The sequence below is a fragment of the Carassius auratus genome, unplaced genomic scaffold (genome assembly GCF_003368295.1).
Source record: "Carassius auratus strain Wakin unplaced genomic scaffold, ASM336829v1 scaf_tig00008385, whole genome shotgun sequence".
In the NCBI taxonomy this organism is placed as follows: domain Eukaryota; kingdom Metazoa; phylum Chordata; class Actinopteri; order Cypriniformes; family Cyprinidae; genus Carassius; species Carassius auratus.
This window is the reverse complement of record NW_020523939.1, coordinates 1755-16837: the sequence shown is the minus strand read 5'-3', so window position 1 is coordinate 16837 and position 15083 is coordinate 1755. Positions and strand designations below refer to the sequence as shown.

The window sequence follows — 15083 nt, the reverse complement described above, 5'->3', positions numbered from 1 at the left end:
CAAAAATCACCAAGAGACATTTTCGAGTTTCTCCTGTGCTCTTGAAACTTTGGGTTTGTTAGTTTGAGACTAGCACAGGAAGGCAGGTTTCAGCTTGATATCACGCTGCAAGTGTTTAATTCCGAGGTAAGTTAAGGGTAGCGTTTCAGGAAACTCAGCATATACTGCCAGGCCGAATGAACTCTGTCCTCTTGTGTGTGGGACTTACGCAGATTGTCTATTTGCTTTCGGGCACATCACAGTATAAATATTTTCCCAAAAAGCACTATCGTTAGCCTGTGGAGTTTCTGTAGTGTAGTGGTCATCACATTCGCCTAACACGCGAAAGGTCCTCGGTTCAGAAACAGCTGTCCTCTTTTGAAGAAATGTATAAACACCTTTGAGCCGACAGTTGGCTTCAGAAGGTTTAACGTTTATGCGCATATTGCCGAGCCTGCACAGAACGATTTCAGACTTCTTTAGGTAGTGGGTTTCCGTAGTGTAGTGGTTATCACGTTCGCCTCACACGCGAAAGGTCCCCAGTTCGAAACTGGGCGGGAACACTGCATCTCTTTTCACAATTGTTTAGGTGGGTTTCTGTTGAGGAGGAACTCAACGCTTCCAAGGCTTTGCGGCCAAGAGGCATGAGTACAGTCACTAAAGGTATAGTTGATGCAGAAATGAAAGAGCAGTCATTGTTTGACCTTAACCTATCCCACAACCGTGACATTCCAAGCCTGCGTGGCTTTCTTCTGAGGAACACGAAAAAAGAGATTTGTCTGAGTGGCCCTCTGTTGAGCAGCAGCTCTGCATCACGAAGGCCCTTCTCTACACAGGTGTAGAGATTTCCTGATAAAATGATGCAAGCCGTAGCAGTTTCTAACACATGGCTAACCTTCTTGAAATTCAACACAATGGTCAACGAATCTGCCAATAAACCTGTTCAGGTGGCTCCTCACTTACTCCCGAAGCACCCAGACGTGTTAAACCCTCGGAATTCGACTGACCACAAACAGCCTGTTTTTTTACAATAGGGTAGATTGTACGTGGCAAGTCCACATCTCAGCTTTCTGAAGAGATATCAAGCTAAAACTTGCTTTCCCATGCTAGTCTGGACACGTGCTACCCCTGTGGTGAGTTTCAAGAAGAATGGAGAAACTCTACAATTTGACCAACAAAAATCACCAAGAGACATTTTCGAGTTTCTCCTGTGCTCTTGAAACTTTGGGTTTGTTAGTTTGAGACTAGCACAGGAAGGCAGGTTTCAGCTTGATATCACGCTGCAAGTGTTTAATTCCGAGGTAAGTTAAGGGTAGCGTTTCAGGAAACTCAGCATATACTGCCAGGCCGAATGAACTCTGTCCTCTTGTGTGTGGGACTTACGCAGATTGTCTATTTGCTTTCGGGCACATCACAGTATAAATATTTTCCCAAAAAAGCACTATCGTTAGCCTGTGGAGTTTCTGTAGTGTAGTGGTCATCACATTCGCCTAACACGCGAAAGGTCCTCGGTTCAAAACCGAGCAGAAACAGCTGTCCTCTTTTGAAGAAATGTATAAACACCTTTGAGCCGACAGTTTGGCTTCAGAGGTTTAACGTTTATGCGCATATTGCCGAGCCTGCACAGAACGATTTTCAGACTTCTTTAGGTAGTGGGTTTCCGTAGTGTAGTGTATCACGTTCGCCTCACACGCGAAAGGTCCCAGTTTCGAAACTGGGCGGGAACACTGCATCTCTTTTCACAATTGTTTAGGTGGGTTTCTGTTGAGGAGGAACTCAACGCTTCCAAGGGCTTTGCGGCCAAGAGGCATGAGTACAGTCACTAAGGTATAGTTGATGCAGAAATGAAAGAGCAGTCATTGTTTGACCTTAACCTATCCCACAACCGTGACATTCCAAGCCTAGCGTGGCTTTTCTTCTGAGGAACACGAAAAAAGAGATTTGTCTGAGTGGCCCTCTGTTGAGCAAGCATCTCTTCATCACGAAGGCCGCTTCTCTACACAGGTGTAGAGATTTCCTGATAAAATGATGCAAGCCGTAGCAGTTTTCTAACACATGGCTAACCTTCTTGAAATTCAACACAATGGTCCAACGAATCTGCCAATAAAACCTGTTCAGGTGGCTCCTCACTTACTCCCGAAGCACCCAGACGTGTTAAACCCTCGGAATTCGACTGACCACAAACAGCCTGTTTTTTTACAATAGGGTAGATTGTACGTGGCAAGTCCACATCTCAGCTTTCTGAAGAGATATCAAGCTAAAACTTGCTTTCCCATGCTAGTCTGGACACGTGCTACCCCTGTGGTGAGTTCAAGAAGAATGGAGAAACTCTACAATTTGACCAACAAAAATCACCAAGAGACATTTCGAGTTTCTCCTGTGCTCTTGAAACTTTGGGTTTGTTAGTTTGAGACTAAGCACAGGAAGGCAGGTTCAGCTTGATATCACCTGCACGTGTTTAATTCCGAGGTAAGTTAAGGGTAGCGTTTCAGGAAACTCAGCATATACTGCCAGGCCGAATGAACTCTGTCCTCTTGTGTGTGGGAACTTACGCAGATTGTCCCGCAGATAACTGGAGAATTGCTTGGTTTGCTGCTAAAATAGAAGGTATTTGCAGACTGAAGAGCGCAACGGAATCTGTAATTTGATTCGCGCTCGCACCATGCTTGCGATGAAAAGATCTGACACCTCTTTGGGCTGCAGGCTTCAATAGTGTAGAGGTTATCACGGTCAAAATCGTTCAGGTGGGTTTCTGTTGAGGAGCGAACTCAACGCTTCCAAGGCTTTGCGGCCAAAGAGGCATGAATACAGTCACTAAAGGTAAAGTTGATGCAGAAATGAAAGAGCAGATATTGTTTGACCTAAACCTAACCCACAACTGTGACATTCCAAGCCTGCGTGGCTTTCTTCTGAGAAACACCAAAGAAGAGATTTTAGGGAACTCTGCGTAGACTGCCACGCCGAATGAAATCTGTCCTCTTGTGTAAGGGTCTTTTTCCGCCTAGGCCATCAAGTAAGGGCAGGGCCTCAAGGGGCGCCTAAAAGGGGGTACGTGGCAGGCCGTCCTTAGACCCCTGCGCGCCGGCCCTCTCTGTCCCAATAATCACCTGTGTCACCACAAACAGCCCATCTGTCCCTCTCACCGCCTATGTGACCACTAACTGCCCTTCTGTCCACTGGTAATACAAAGACTGTGACCACAAGCAGTCTGTGTGTCCCCTTGACGAACTTTAAACACATCCATCTGGAGTGTTATTTCCTGATAAAATGATGCAAGCCGTAGCAGTTTCTAACACATGGCTAACCTTCTTGAAATTCAACACAATGGTCAACGAATCTGCCAATAAACCTGTTCAGGTGGCTCCTCACTTACTCCCGAAGCACCCAGACGTGTTAAACCCTCGAATTCGACTGACCACAAACAGCCTGTTTTTTTACAATAGGGTAGATTGTACGTGGCAAGTCCACATCTCAGCTTTCTGAAGAGATATCAAGCTAAAACTTGCTTTCCCATGCTAGTCTGGACACGTGCTACCCCTGTGGTGAGTTTCAAGAAGAATGGAGAAACTCTACAATTTGACCAACAAAAATCACCAAGAGACATTTTCGAGTTTCTCCTGTGCTCTTGAAACTTTGGGTTTGTTAGTTTGAGACTAGCACAGGAAGGCAGGTTTCAGCTTGATATCACGCTGCAAGTGTTTAATTCCGAGGTAAGTTAAGGGTAGCGTTTCAGGAAACTCAGCATATACTGCCAGGCCGAATGAACTCTGTCCTCTTGTGTGTGGGACTTACGCAGATTGTCTATTTGCTTTCGGGCACATCACAGTATAAATATTTTCCCAAAAAGCACTATCGTTAGCCTGTGGAGTTTCTGTAGTGTAGTGGTCATCACATTCGCCTAACACGCGAAAGGTCCTCGGTTCAAACCGAGCAGAAACAGCTGTCCTCTTTTGAAGAAATGTATAAACACCTTTGAGCCGACAGTTGGCTTCAGAAGGTTTAACGTTTATGCGCATATTGCCGAGCCTGCACAGAACGATTTCAGACTTCTTTAGGTAGTGGGTTTCCGTAGTGTAGTGGTTATCACGTTCGCCTCACACGCGAAAGGTCCCCAGTTCGAAACTGGGCGGGAACACTGCATCTCTTTTCACAATTGTTTAGGTGGGTTTCTGTTGAGGAGGAACTCAACGCTTCCAAGGCTTTGCGGCCAAGAGGCATGAGTACAGTCACTAAAGGTATAGTTGATGCAGAAATGAAAGAGCAGTCATTGTTTGACCTTAACCTATCCCACAACCGTGACATTCCAAGCCTGCGTGGCTTTCTTCTGAGGAACACGAAAAAAGAGATTTGTCTGAGTGGCCCTCTGTTGAGCAGCAGCTCTGCATCACGAAGGCCCTTCTCTACACAGGTGTAGAGATTTCCTGATAAAATGATGCAAGCCGTAGCAGTTTCTAACACATGGCTAACCTTCTTGAAATTCAACACAATGGTCAACGAATCTGCCAATAAACCTGTTCAGGTGGCTCCTCACTTACTCCCGAAGCACCCAGACGTGTTAAACCCTCGGAATTCGACTGACCACAAACAGCCTGTTTTTTTACAATAGGGTAGATTGTACGTGGCAAGTCCACATCTCAGCTTTCTGAAGAGATATCAAGCTAAAACTTGCTTTCCCATGCTAGTCTGGACACGTGCTACCCCTGTGGTGAGTTTCAAGAAGAATGGAGAAACTCTACAATTTGACCAACAAAAATCACCAAGAGACATTTTCGAGTTTCTCCTGTGCTCTTGAAACTTTGGGTTTGTTAGTTTGAGACTAGCACAGGAAGGCAGGTTTCAGCTTGATATCACGCTGCAAGTGTTTAATTCCGAGGTAAGTTAAGGGTAGCGTTTCAGGAAACTCAGCATATACTGCCAGGCCGAATGAACTCTGTCCTCTTGTGTGTGGGACTTACGCAGATTGTCTATTTGCTTTCGGGCACATCACAGTATAAATATTTTCCCAAAAAGCACTATCGTTAGCCTGTGGAGTTTCTGTAGTGTAGTGGTCATCACATTCGCCTAACACGCGAAAGGTCCTCGGTTCAAAACCGAGCAGAAACAGCTGTCCTCTTTTGAAGAAATGTATAAACACCTTTGAGCCGACAGTTGGCTTCAGAAGGTTTAACGTTTATGCGCATATTGCCGAGCCTGCACAGAACGATTTCAGACTTCTTTAGGTAGTGGGTTTCCGTAGTGTAGTGGTTATCACGTTCGCCTCACACGCGAAAGGTCCCCAGTTCGAAACTGGGCGGGAACACTGCATCTCTTTTCACAATTGTTTAGGTGGGTTTCTGTTGAGGAGGAACTCAACGCTTCCAAGGCTTTGCGGCCAAGAGGCATGAGTACAGTCACTAAAGGTATAGTTGATGCAGAAATGAAAGAGCAGTCATTGTTTGACCTTAACCTATCCCACAACCGTGACATTCCAAGCCTGCGTGGCTTTCTTCTGAGGAACACGAAAAAAGAGATTTGTCTGAGTGGCCCTCTGTTGAGCAGCAGCTCTGCATCACGAAGGCCCTTCTCTACACAGGTGTAGAGATTTCCTGATAAAATGATGCAAGCCGTAGCAGTTTCTAACACATGGCTAACCTTCTTGAAATTCAACACAATGGTCAACGAATCTGCCAATAAACCTGTTCAGGTGGCTCCTCACTTACTCCCGAAGCACCCAGACGTGTTAAACCCTCGGAATTCGACTGACCACAAACAGCCTGTTTTTTTACAATAGGGTAGATTGTACGTGGCAAGTCCACATCTCAGCTTTCTGAAGAGATATCAAGCTAAAACTTGCTTTCCCATGCTAGTCTGGACACGTGCTACCCCTGTGGTGAGTTTCAAGAAGAATGGAGAAACTCTACAATTTGACCAACAAAAATCACCAAGAGACATTTTCGAGTTTCTCCTGTGCTCTTGAAACTTTGGGTTTGTTAGTTTGAGACTAGCACAGGAAGGCAGGTTTCAGCTTGATATCACGCTGCAAGTGTTTAATTCCGAGGTAAGTTAAGGGTAGCGTTTCAGGAAACTCAGCATATACTGCCAGGCCGAATGAACTCTGTCCTCTTGTGTGTGGGACTTACGCAGATTGTCTATTTGCTTTCGGGCACATCACAGTATAAATATTTTCCCAAAAAGCACTATCGTTAGCCTGTGGAGTTTCTGTAGTGTAGTGGTCATCACATTCGCCTAACACGCGAAAGGTCCTCGGTTCAAAACCGAGCAGAAACAGCTGTCCTCTTTTGAAGAAATGTATAAACACCTTTGAGCCGACAGTTGGCTTCAGAAGGTTTAACGTTTATGCGCATATTGCCGAGCCTGCACAGAACGATTTCAGACTTCTTTAGGTAGTGGGTTTCCGTAGTGTAGTGGTTATCACGTTCGCCTCACACGCGAAAGGTCCCCAGTTCGAAACTGGGCGGGAACACTGCATCTCTTTTCACAATTGTTTAGGTGGGTTTCTGTTGAGGAGGAACTCAACGCTTCCAAGGCTTTGCGGCCAAGAGGCATGAGTACAGTCACTAAAGGTATAGTTGATGCAGAAATGAAAGAGCAGTCATTGTTTGACCTTAACCTATCCCACAACCGTGACATTCCAAGCCTGCGTGGCTTTCTTCTGAGGAACACGAAAAAAGAGATTTGTCTGAGTGGCCCTCTGTTGAGCAGCAGCTCTGCATCACGAAGGCCCTTCTCTACACAGGTGTAGAGATTTCCTGATAAAATGATGCAAGCCGTAGCAGTTTCTAACACATGGCTAACCTTCTTGAAATTCAACACAATGGTCAACGAATCTGCCAATAAACCTGTTCAGGTGGCTCCTCACTTACTCCCGAAGCACCCAGACGTGTTAAACCCTCGGAATTCGACTGACCACAAACAGCCTGTTTTTTACAATAGGGTAGATTGTACGTGGCAAGTCCACATCTCAGCTTTCTGAAGAGATATCAAGCTAAAACTTGCTTTCCCATGCTAGTCTGGACACGTGCTACCCCTGTGGTGAGTTTCAAGAAGAATGGAGAAACTCTACAATTTGACCAACAAAAATCACCAAGAGACATTTTCGAGTTTCTCCTGTGCTCTTGAAACTTTGGGTTTGTTAGTTTGAGACTAGCACAGGAAGGCAGGTTTCAGCTTGATATCACGCTGCAAGTGTTTAATTCCGAGGTAAGTTAAGGGTAGCGTTTCAGGAAACTCAGCATATACTGCCAGGCCGAATGAACTCTGTCCTCTTGTGTGTGGGACTTACGCAGATTGTCTATTTGCTTTCGGGCACATCACAGTATAAATATTTTCCCAAAAAGCACTATCGTTAGCCTGTGGAGTTTCTGTAGTGTAGTGGTCATCACATTCGCCTAACACGCGAAAGGTCCTCGGTTCAAAACCGAGCAGAAACAGCTGTCCTCTTTTGAAGAAATGTATAAACACCTTTGAGCCGACAGTTGGCTTCAGAAGGTTTAACGTTTATGCGCATATTGCCGAGCCTGCACAGAACGATTTCAGACTTCTTTAGGTAGTGGGTTTCCGTAGTGTAGTGGTTATCACGTTCGCCTCACACGCGAAAGGTCCCCAGTTCGAAACTGGGCGGGAACACTGCATCTCTTTTCACAATTGTTTAGGTGGGTTTCTGTTGAGGAGGAACTCAACGCTTCCAAGGCTTTGCGGCCAAGAGGCATGAGTACAGTCACTAAAGGTATAGTTGATGCAGAAATGAAAGAGCAGTCATTGTTTGACCTTAACCTATCCCACAACCGTGACATTCCAAGCCTGCGTGGCTTTCTTCTGAGGAACACGAAAAAAGAGATTTGTCTGAGTGGCCCTCTGTTGAGCAGCAGCTCTGCATCACGAAGGCCCTTCTCTACACAGGTGTAGAGATTTCCTGATAAAATGATGCAAGCCGTAGCAGTTTCTAACACATGGCTAACCTTCTTGAAATTCAACACAATGGTCAACGAATCTGCCAATAAACCTGTTCAGGTGGCTCCTCACTTACTCCCGAAGCACCCAGACGTGTTAAACCCTCGGAATTCGACTGACCACAAACAGCCTGTTTTTTTACAATAGGGTAGATTGTACGTGGCAAGTCCACATCTCAGCTTTCTGAAGAGATATCAAGCTAAAACTTGCTTTCCCATGCTAGTCTGGACACGTGCTACCCCTGTGGTGAGTTTCAAGTAAGAATGGAGAAACTCAACAATTTGACCAACAAAAATCACCAAGAGACATTTTCGAGTTTCTCCTGTGCTCTTGAAACTTTGGGTTTGTTAGTTTGAGACTAGCACAGGAAGGCAGGTTTCAGCTTGATATCACGCTGCAAGTGTTTAATTCCGAGGTAAGTTAAGGGTAGCGTTTCAGGAAACTCAGCATATACTGCCAGGCCGAATGAACTCTGTCCTCTTGTGTGTGGGACTTACGCAGATTGTCCCGCAGATAACTGGAGAATTGCTTGGTTTGCTGCTAAAAATAGAAGGTATTTGCAGACTGAAGAGCGCAACGGAATCTGTAATTTGATTCGCGCTCCACGATGCTTGCGATGAAAAGATCTGACACCTCTTTGGCTGCAGGCTTCAATAGTGTAGAGGTTATCACGGTCAAAATCGTTCAGGTGGGTTTCTGTTGAGGAGGAACTCAACGCTTCCAAGGCTTTGCGGCCAAGAGGCATGAATACAGTCACTAAAGGTAAAGTTGATGCAGAAATGAAAGAGCAGATATTGTTTGACCTAAACCTAACCCACAACTGTGACATTCCAAGCCTGCGTGGCTTTCTTCTGAGAAACACCAAAGAAGAGATTTTAGGGAACTCTGCGTAGACTGCCACGCCGAATGAAATCTGTCCTCTTGTGTAAGGGTCTTTTTCCGCCTAGGCCATCAAGTAAGGGCAGGGCCTCAAGGGGCGCCTAAAAGGGGGTACGTGGCAGGCCGTCCTTAGACCCCTGCGCGCCGGCCCTCTCTGTCCCAATAATCACCTGTGTCACCACAAACAGCCCATCTGTCCTCTCACCGCCTATGTGACCACTAACTGCCCTTCTGTCCACTGGTAATACAAAGACTGTGACCACAAGCAGTCTGTGTGTCCCCTTGACGAACTTTAAAACACATCCATCTGGAGTGTTATTTCCTGATAAAATGATGCAAGCCGTAGCAGTTTCTAACACATGGCTAACCTTCTTGAAATTCAACACAATGGTCAACGAATCTGCCAATAAACCTGTTCAGGTGGCTCCTCACTTACTCCCGAAGCACCCAGACGTGTTAAACCCTCGGAATTCGACTGACCACAAACAGCCTGTTTTTTTACAATAGGGTAGATTGTACGTGGCAAGTCCACATCTCAGCTTTCTGAAGAGATATCAAGCTAAAACTTGCTTTCCCATGCTAGTCTGGACACGTGCTACCCCTGTGGTGAGTTTCAAGAAGAATGGAGAAACTCTACAATTTGACCAACAAAAATCACCAAGAGACATTTTCGAGTTTCTCCTGTGCTCTTGAAACTTTGGGTTTGTTAGTTTGAGACTAGCACAGGAAGGCAGGTTTCAGCTTGATATCACGCTGCAAGTGTTTAATTCCGAGGTAAGTTAAGGGTAGCGTTTCAGGAAACTCAGCATATACTGCCAGGCCGAATGAACTCTGTCCTCTTGTGTGTGGGACTTACGCAGATTGTCTATTTGCTTTCGGGCACATCACAGTATAAATATTTTCCCAAAAAGCACTATCGTTAGCCTGTGGAGTTTCTGTAGTGTAGTGGTCATCACATTCGCCTAACACGCGAAAGGTCCTCGGTTCAAAACCGAGCAGAAACAGCTGTCCTCTTTTGAAGAAATGTATAAACACCTTTGAGCCGACAGTTGGCTTCAGAAGGTTTAACGTTTATGCGCATATTGCCGAGCCTGCACAGAACGATTTCAGACTTCTTTAGGTAGTGGGTTTCCGTAGTGTAGTGGTTATCACGTTCGCCTCACACGCGAAAGGTCCCCAGTTCGAAACTGGGCGGGAACACTGCATCTCTTTTCACAATTGTTTAGGTGGGTTTCTGTTGAGGAGGAACTCAACGCTTCCAAGGCTTTGCGGCCAAGAGGCATGAGTACAGTCACTAAAGGTATAGTTGATGCAGAAATGAAAGAGCAGTCATTGTTTGACCTTAACCTATCCCACAACCGTGACATTCCAAGCCTGCGTGGCTTTCTTCTGAGGAACACGAAAAAAGAGATTTGTCTGAGTGGCCCTCTGTTGAGCAGCATCTCTTCATCACGAAGGCCCTTCTCTACACAGGTGTAGAGATTTCCTGATAAAATGATGCAAGCCGTAGCAGTTTCTAACACATGGCTAACCTTCTTGAAATTCAACACAATGGTCAACGAATCTGCCAATAAACCTGTTCAGGTGGCTCCTCACTTACTCCCGAAGCACCCAGACGTGTTAAACCCTCGGAATTCGACTGACCACAAACAGCCTGTTTTTTTTACAATAGGGTAGATTGTACGTGGCAAGTCCACATCTCAGCTTTCTGAAGAGATATCAAGCTAAAACTTGCTTTCCCATGCTAGTCTGGACACGTGCTACCCCTGTGGTGAGTTTCAAGAAGAATGGAGAAACTCTACAATTTGACCAACAAAAATCACCAAGAGACATTTTCGAGTTTCTCCTGTGCTCTTGAAACTTTGGGTTTGTTAGTTTGAGACTAGCACAGGAAGGCAGGTTTCAGCTTGATATCACGCTGCAAGTGTTTAATTCCGAGGTAAGTTAAGGGTAGCGTTTCAGGAAACTCAGCATATACTGCCAGGCCGAATGAACTCTGTCCTCTTGTGTGTGGGACTTACGCAGATTGTCCCGCAGATAACTGGAGAATTGCTTGGTTTGCTGCTAAAAATAGAAGGTATTTGCAGACTGAAGAGCGCAACGGAATCTGTAATTTGATTCGCGCTCCACCATGCTTGCGATGAAAAGATCTGACACCTCTTTGGCTGCAGGCTTCAATAGTGTAGAGGTTATCACGGTCAAAATCGTTCAGGTGGGTTTCTGTTGAGGAGGAACTCAACGCTTCCAAGGCTTTGCGGCCAAGAGGCATGAATACAGTCACTAAAGGTAAAGTTGATGCAGAAATGAAAGAGCAGATATTGTTTGACCTAAACCTAACCCACAACTGTGACATTCCAAGCCTGCGTGGCTTTCTTCTGAGAAACACCAAAGAAGAGATTTTAGGGAACTCTGCGTAGACTGCCACGCCGAATGAAATCTGTCCTCTTGTGTAAGGGTCTTTTTCCGCCTAGGCCATCAAGTAAGGGCAGGGCCTCAAGGGGCGCCTAAAAGGGGGTACGTGGCAGGCCGTCCTTAGACCCCTGCGCGCCGGCCCTCTCTGTCCCAATAATCACCTGTGTCACCACAAACAGCCCATCTGTCCATCTCACCGCCTATGTGACCACTAACTGCCCTTCTGTCCACTGGTAATACAAAGACTGTGACCACAAGCAGTCTGTGTGTCCCCTTGACGAACTTTAAAACACATCCATCTGGAGTGTTATTTCCTGATAAAATGATGCAAGCCGTAGCAGTTTCTAACACATGGCTAACCTTCTTGAAATTCAACACAATGGTCAACGAATCTGCCAATAAACCTGTTCAGGTGGCTCCTCACTTACTCCCGAAGCACCCAGACGTGTTAAACCCTCGGAATTCGACTGACCACAAACAGCCTGTTTTTTTACAATAGGGTAGATTGTACGTGGCAAGTCCACATCTCAGCTTTCTGAAGAGATATCAAGCTAAAACTTGCTTTCCCATGCTAGTCTGGACACGTGCTACCCCTGTGGTGAGTTTCAAGAAGAATGGAGAAACTCTACAATTTGACCAACAAAAATCACCAAGAGACATTTTCGAGTTTCTCCTGTGCTCTTGAAACTTTGGGTTTGTTAGTTTGAGACTAGCACAGGAAGGCAGGTTTCAGCTTGATATCACGCTGCAAGTGTTTAATTCCGAGGTAAGTTAAGGGTAGCGTTTCAGGAAACTCAGCATATACTGCCAGGCCGAATGAACTCTGTCCTCTTGTGTGTGGGACTTACGCAGATTGTCTATTTGCTTTCGGGCACATCACAGTATAAATATTTTCCCAAAAAGCACTATCGTTAGCCTGTGGAGTTTCTGTAGTGTAGTGGTCATCACATTCGCCTAACACGCGAAAGGTCCTCGGTTCAAAACCGAGCAGAAACAGCTGTCCTCTTTTGAAGAAATGTATAAACACCTTTGAGCCGACAGTTGGCTTCAGAAGGTTTAACGTTTATGCGCATATTGCCGAGCCTGCACAGAACGATTTCAGACTTCTTTAGGTAGTGGGTTTCCGTAGTGTAGTGGTTATCACGTTCGCCTCACACGCGAAAGGTCCCCAGTTCGAAACTGGGCGGGAACACTGCATCTCTTTTCACAATTGTTTAGGTGGGTTTCTGTTGAGGAGGAACTCAACGCTTCCAAGGCTTTGCGGCCAAGAGGCATGAGTACAGTCACTAAAGGTATAGTTGATGCAGAAATGAAAGAGCAGTCATTGTTTGACCTTAACCTATCCCACAACCGTGACATTCCAAGCCTGCGTGGCTTTCTTCTGAGGAACACGAAAAAAGAGATTTGTCTGAGTGGCCCTCTGTTGAGCAGCAGCTCTTCATCACGAAGGCCCTTCTCTACACAGGTGTAGAGATTTCCTGATAAAATGATGCAAGCCGTAGCAGTTTCTAACACATGGCTAACCTTCTTGAAATTCAACACAATGGTCAACGAATCTGCCAATAAACCTGTTCAGGTGGCTCCTCACTTACTCCCGAAGCACCCAGACGTGTTAAACCCTCGGAATTCGACTGACCACAAACAGCCTGTTTTTTTTACAATAGGGTAGATTGTACGTGGCAAGTCCACATCTCAGCTTTCTGAAGAGATATCAAGCTAAAACTTGCTTTCCCATGCTAGTCTGGACACGTGCTACCCCTGTGGTGAGTTTCAAGAAGAATGGAGAAACTCTACAATTTGACCAACAAAAATCACCAAGAGACATTTTCGAGTTTCTCCTGTGCTCTTGAAACTTTGGGTTTGTTAGTTTGAGACTAGCACAGGAAGGCAGGTTTCAGCTTGATATCACGCTGCAAGTGTTTAATTCCGAGGTAAGTTAAGGGTAGCGTTTCAGGAAACTCAGCATATACTGCCAGGCCGAATGAACTCTGTCCTCTTGTGTGTGGGACTTACGCAGATTGTCCCGCAGATAACTGGAGAATTGCTTGGTTTGCTGCTAAAAATAGAAGGTATTTGCAGACTGAAGAGCGCAACGGAATCTGTAATTTGATTCGCGCTCCACCATGCTTGCGATGAAAAGATCTGACACCTCTTTGGCTGCAGGCTTCAATAGTGTAGAGGTTATCACGGTCAAAATCGTTCAGGTGGGTTTCTGTTGAGGAGGAACTCAACGCTTCCAAGGCTTTGCGGCCAAGAGGCATGAATACAGTCACTAAAGGTAAAGTTGATGCAGAAATGAAAGAGCAGATATTGTTTGACCTAAACCTAACCCACAACTGTGACATTCCAAGCCTGCGTGGCTTTCTTCTGAGAAACACCAAAGAAGAGATTTTAGGGAACTCTGCGTAGACTGCCACGCCGAATGAAATCTGTCCTCTTGTGTAAGGGTCTTTTTCCGCCTAGGCCATCAAGTAAGGGCAGGGCCTCAAGGGGCGCCTAAAAGGGGGTACGTGGCAGGCCGTCCTTAGACCCCTGCGCGCCGGCCCTCTCTGTCCCAATAATCACCTGTGTCACCACAAACAGCCCATCTGTCCCTCTCACCGCCTATGTGACCACTAACTGCCCTTCTGTCCACTGGTAATACAAAGACTGTGACCACAAGCAGTCTGTGTGTCCCCTTGACGAACTTTAAAACACATCCATCTGGAGTGTTATTTCCTGATAAAATGATGCAAGCCGTAGCAGTTTCTAACACATGGCTAACCTTCTTGAAATTCAACACAATGGTCAACGAATCTGCCAATAAACCTGTTCAGGTGGCTCCTCACTTACTCCCGAAGCACCCAGACGTGTTAAACCCTCGGAATTCGACTGACCACAAACAGCCTGTTTTTTTACAATAGGGTAGATTGTACGTGGCAAGTCCACATCTCAGCTTTCTGAAGAGATATCAAGCTAAAACTTGCTTTCCCATGCTAGTCTGGACACGTGCTACCCCTGTGGTGAGTTTCAAGAAGAATGGAGAAACTCTACAATTTGACCAACAAAAATCACCAAGAGACATTTTCGAGTTTCTCCTGTGCTCTTGAAACTTTGGGTTTGTTAGTTTGAGACTAGCACAGGAAGGCAGGTTTCAGCTTGATATCACGCTGCAAGTGTTTAATTCCGAGGTAAGTTAAGGGTAGCGTTTCAGGAAACTCAGCATATACTGCCAGGCCGAATGAACTCTGTCCTCTTGTGTGTGGGACTTACGCAGATTGTCTATTTGCTTTCGGGCACATCACAGTATAAATATTTTCCCAAAAAGCACTATCGTTAGCCTGTGGAGTTTCTGTAGTGTAGTGGTCATCACATTCGCCTAACACGCGAAAGGTCCTCGGTTCAAAACCGAGCAGAAACAGCTGTCCTCTTTTGAAGAAATGTATAAACACCTTTGAGCCGACAGTTGGCTTCAGAAGGTTTAACGTTTATGCGCATATTGCCGAGCCTGCACAGAACGATTTCAGACTTCTTTAGGTAGTGGGTTTCCGTAGTGTAGTGGTTATCACGTTCGCCTCACACGCGAAAGGTCCCCAGTTCGAAACTGGGCGGGAACACTGCATCTCTTTTCACAATTGTTTAGGTGGGTTTCTGTTGAGGAGGAACTCAACGCTTCCAAGGCTTTGCGGCCAAGAGGCATGAGTACAGTCACTAAAGGTATAGTTGATGCAGAAATGAAAGAGCAGTCATTGTTTGACCTTAACCTATCCCACAACCGTGACATTCCAAGCCTGCGTGGCTTTCTTCTGAGGAACACGAAAAAAGAGATTTGTCTGAGTGGCCCTCTGTTGAGCAGCAGCTCTCATCACGAAGGCCCTTCTCTA

At 45.8% G+C, this 15083-nt stretch overlaps 15 non-coding genes across 15 annotated transcripts; all 15 read left to right on the top strand.

Annotated features, from left to right (window-relative positions):
* The first annotated feature begins 469 nt into the window (after positions 1-469).
* trnav-cac (transfer RNA valine (anticodon CAC)) lies at positions 470-542 on the top strand. The gene has a single exon. It is a non-coding gene; the product is annotated as a tRNA-Val (tRNA).
* An 896-nt stretch (positions 543-1438) lies between these two features.
* Positions 1439-1511, top strand: trnav-aac (transfer RNA valine (anticodon AAC)). Its single transcript has one exon. It is a non-coding gene; the product is annotated as a tRNA-Val (tRNA).
* Positions 1512-4041: 2530 nt separating this feature from the next.
* Positions 4042-4114, top strand: trnav-cac (transfer RNA valine (anticodon CAC)). The gene has a single exon. It is a non-coding gene; the product is annotated as a tRNA-Val (tRNA).
* Positions 4115-5009: 895 nt separating this feature from the next.
* On the top strand, positions 5010-5082 carry trnav-aac (transfer RNA valine (anticodon AAC)). Its single transcript has one exon. It is a non-coding gene; the product is annotated as a tRNA-Val (tRNA).
* A 123-nt stretch (positions 5083-5205) lies between these two features.
* trnav-cac (transfer RNA valine (anticodon CAC)) lies at positions 5206-5278 on the top strand. Its single transcript has one exon. It is a non-coding gene; the product is annotated as a tRNA-Val (tRNA).
* An 895-nt stretch (positions 5279-6173) lies between these two features.
* Positions 6174-6246, top strand: trnav-aac (transfer RNA valine (anticodon AAC)). The gene has a single exon. It is a non-coding gene; the product is annotated as a tRNA-Val (tRNA).
* Positions 6247-6369: 123 nt separating this feature from the next.
* On the top strand, positions 6370-6442 carry trnav-cac (transfer RNA valine (anticodon CAC)). Its single transcript has one exon. It is a non-coding gene; the product is annotated as a tRNA-Val (tRNA).
* An 894-nt stretch (positions 6443-7336) lies between these two features.
* trnav-aac (transfer RNA valine (anticodon AAC)) lies at positions 7337-7409 on the top strand. Its single transcript has one exon. It is a non-coding gene; the product is annotated as a tRNA-Val (tRNA).
* A 123-nt stretch (positions 7410-7532) lies between these two features.
* Positions 7533-7605, top strand: trnav-cac (transfer RNA valine (anticodon CAC)). Its single transcript has one exon. It is a non-coding gene; the product is annotated as a tRNA-Val (tRNA).
* Positions 7606-9739: 2134 nt separating this feature from the next.
* Positions 9740-9812, top strand: trnav-aac (transfer RNA valine (anticodon AAC)). The gene has a single exon. It is a non-coding gene; the product is annotated as a tRNA-Val (tRNA).
* A 123-nt stretch (positions 9813-9935) lies between these two features.
* trnav-cac (transfer RNA valine (anticodon CAC)) lies at positions 9936-10008 on the top strand. Its single transcript has one exon. It is a non-coding gene; the product is annotated as a tRNA-Val (tRNA).
* Positions 10009-12143: 2135 nt separating this feature from the next.
* On the top strand, positions 12144-12216 carry trnav-aac (transfer RNA valine (anticodon AAC)). The gene has a single exon. It is a non-coding gene; the product is annotated as a tRNA-Val (tRNA).
* Positions 12217-12339: 123 nt separating this feature from the next.
* On the top strand, positions 12340-12412 carry trnav-cac (transfer RNA valine (anticodon CAC)). The gene has a single exon. It is a non-coding gene; the product is annotated as a tRNA-Val (tRNA).
* A 2135-nt stretch (positions 12413-14547) lies between these two features.
* Positions 14548-14620, top strand: trnav-aac (transfer RNA valine (anticodon AAC)). The gene has a single exon. It is a non-coding gene; the product is annotated as a tRNA-Val (tRNA).
* Positions 14621-14743: 123 nt separating this feature from the next.
* trnav-cac (transfer RNA valine (anticodon CAC)) lies at positions 14744-14816 on the top strand. Its single transcript has one exon. It is a non-coding gene; the product is annotated as a tRNA-Val (tRNA).
* Positions 14817-15083: the final 267 nt, after the last annotated feature.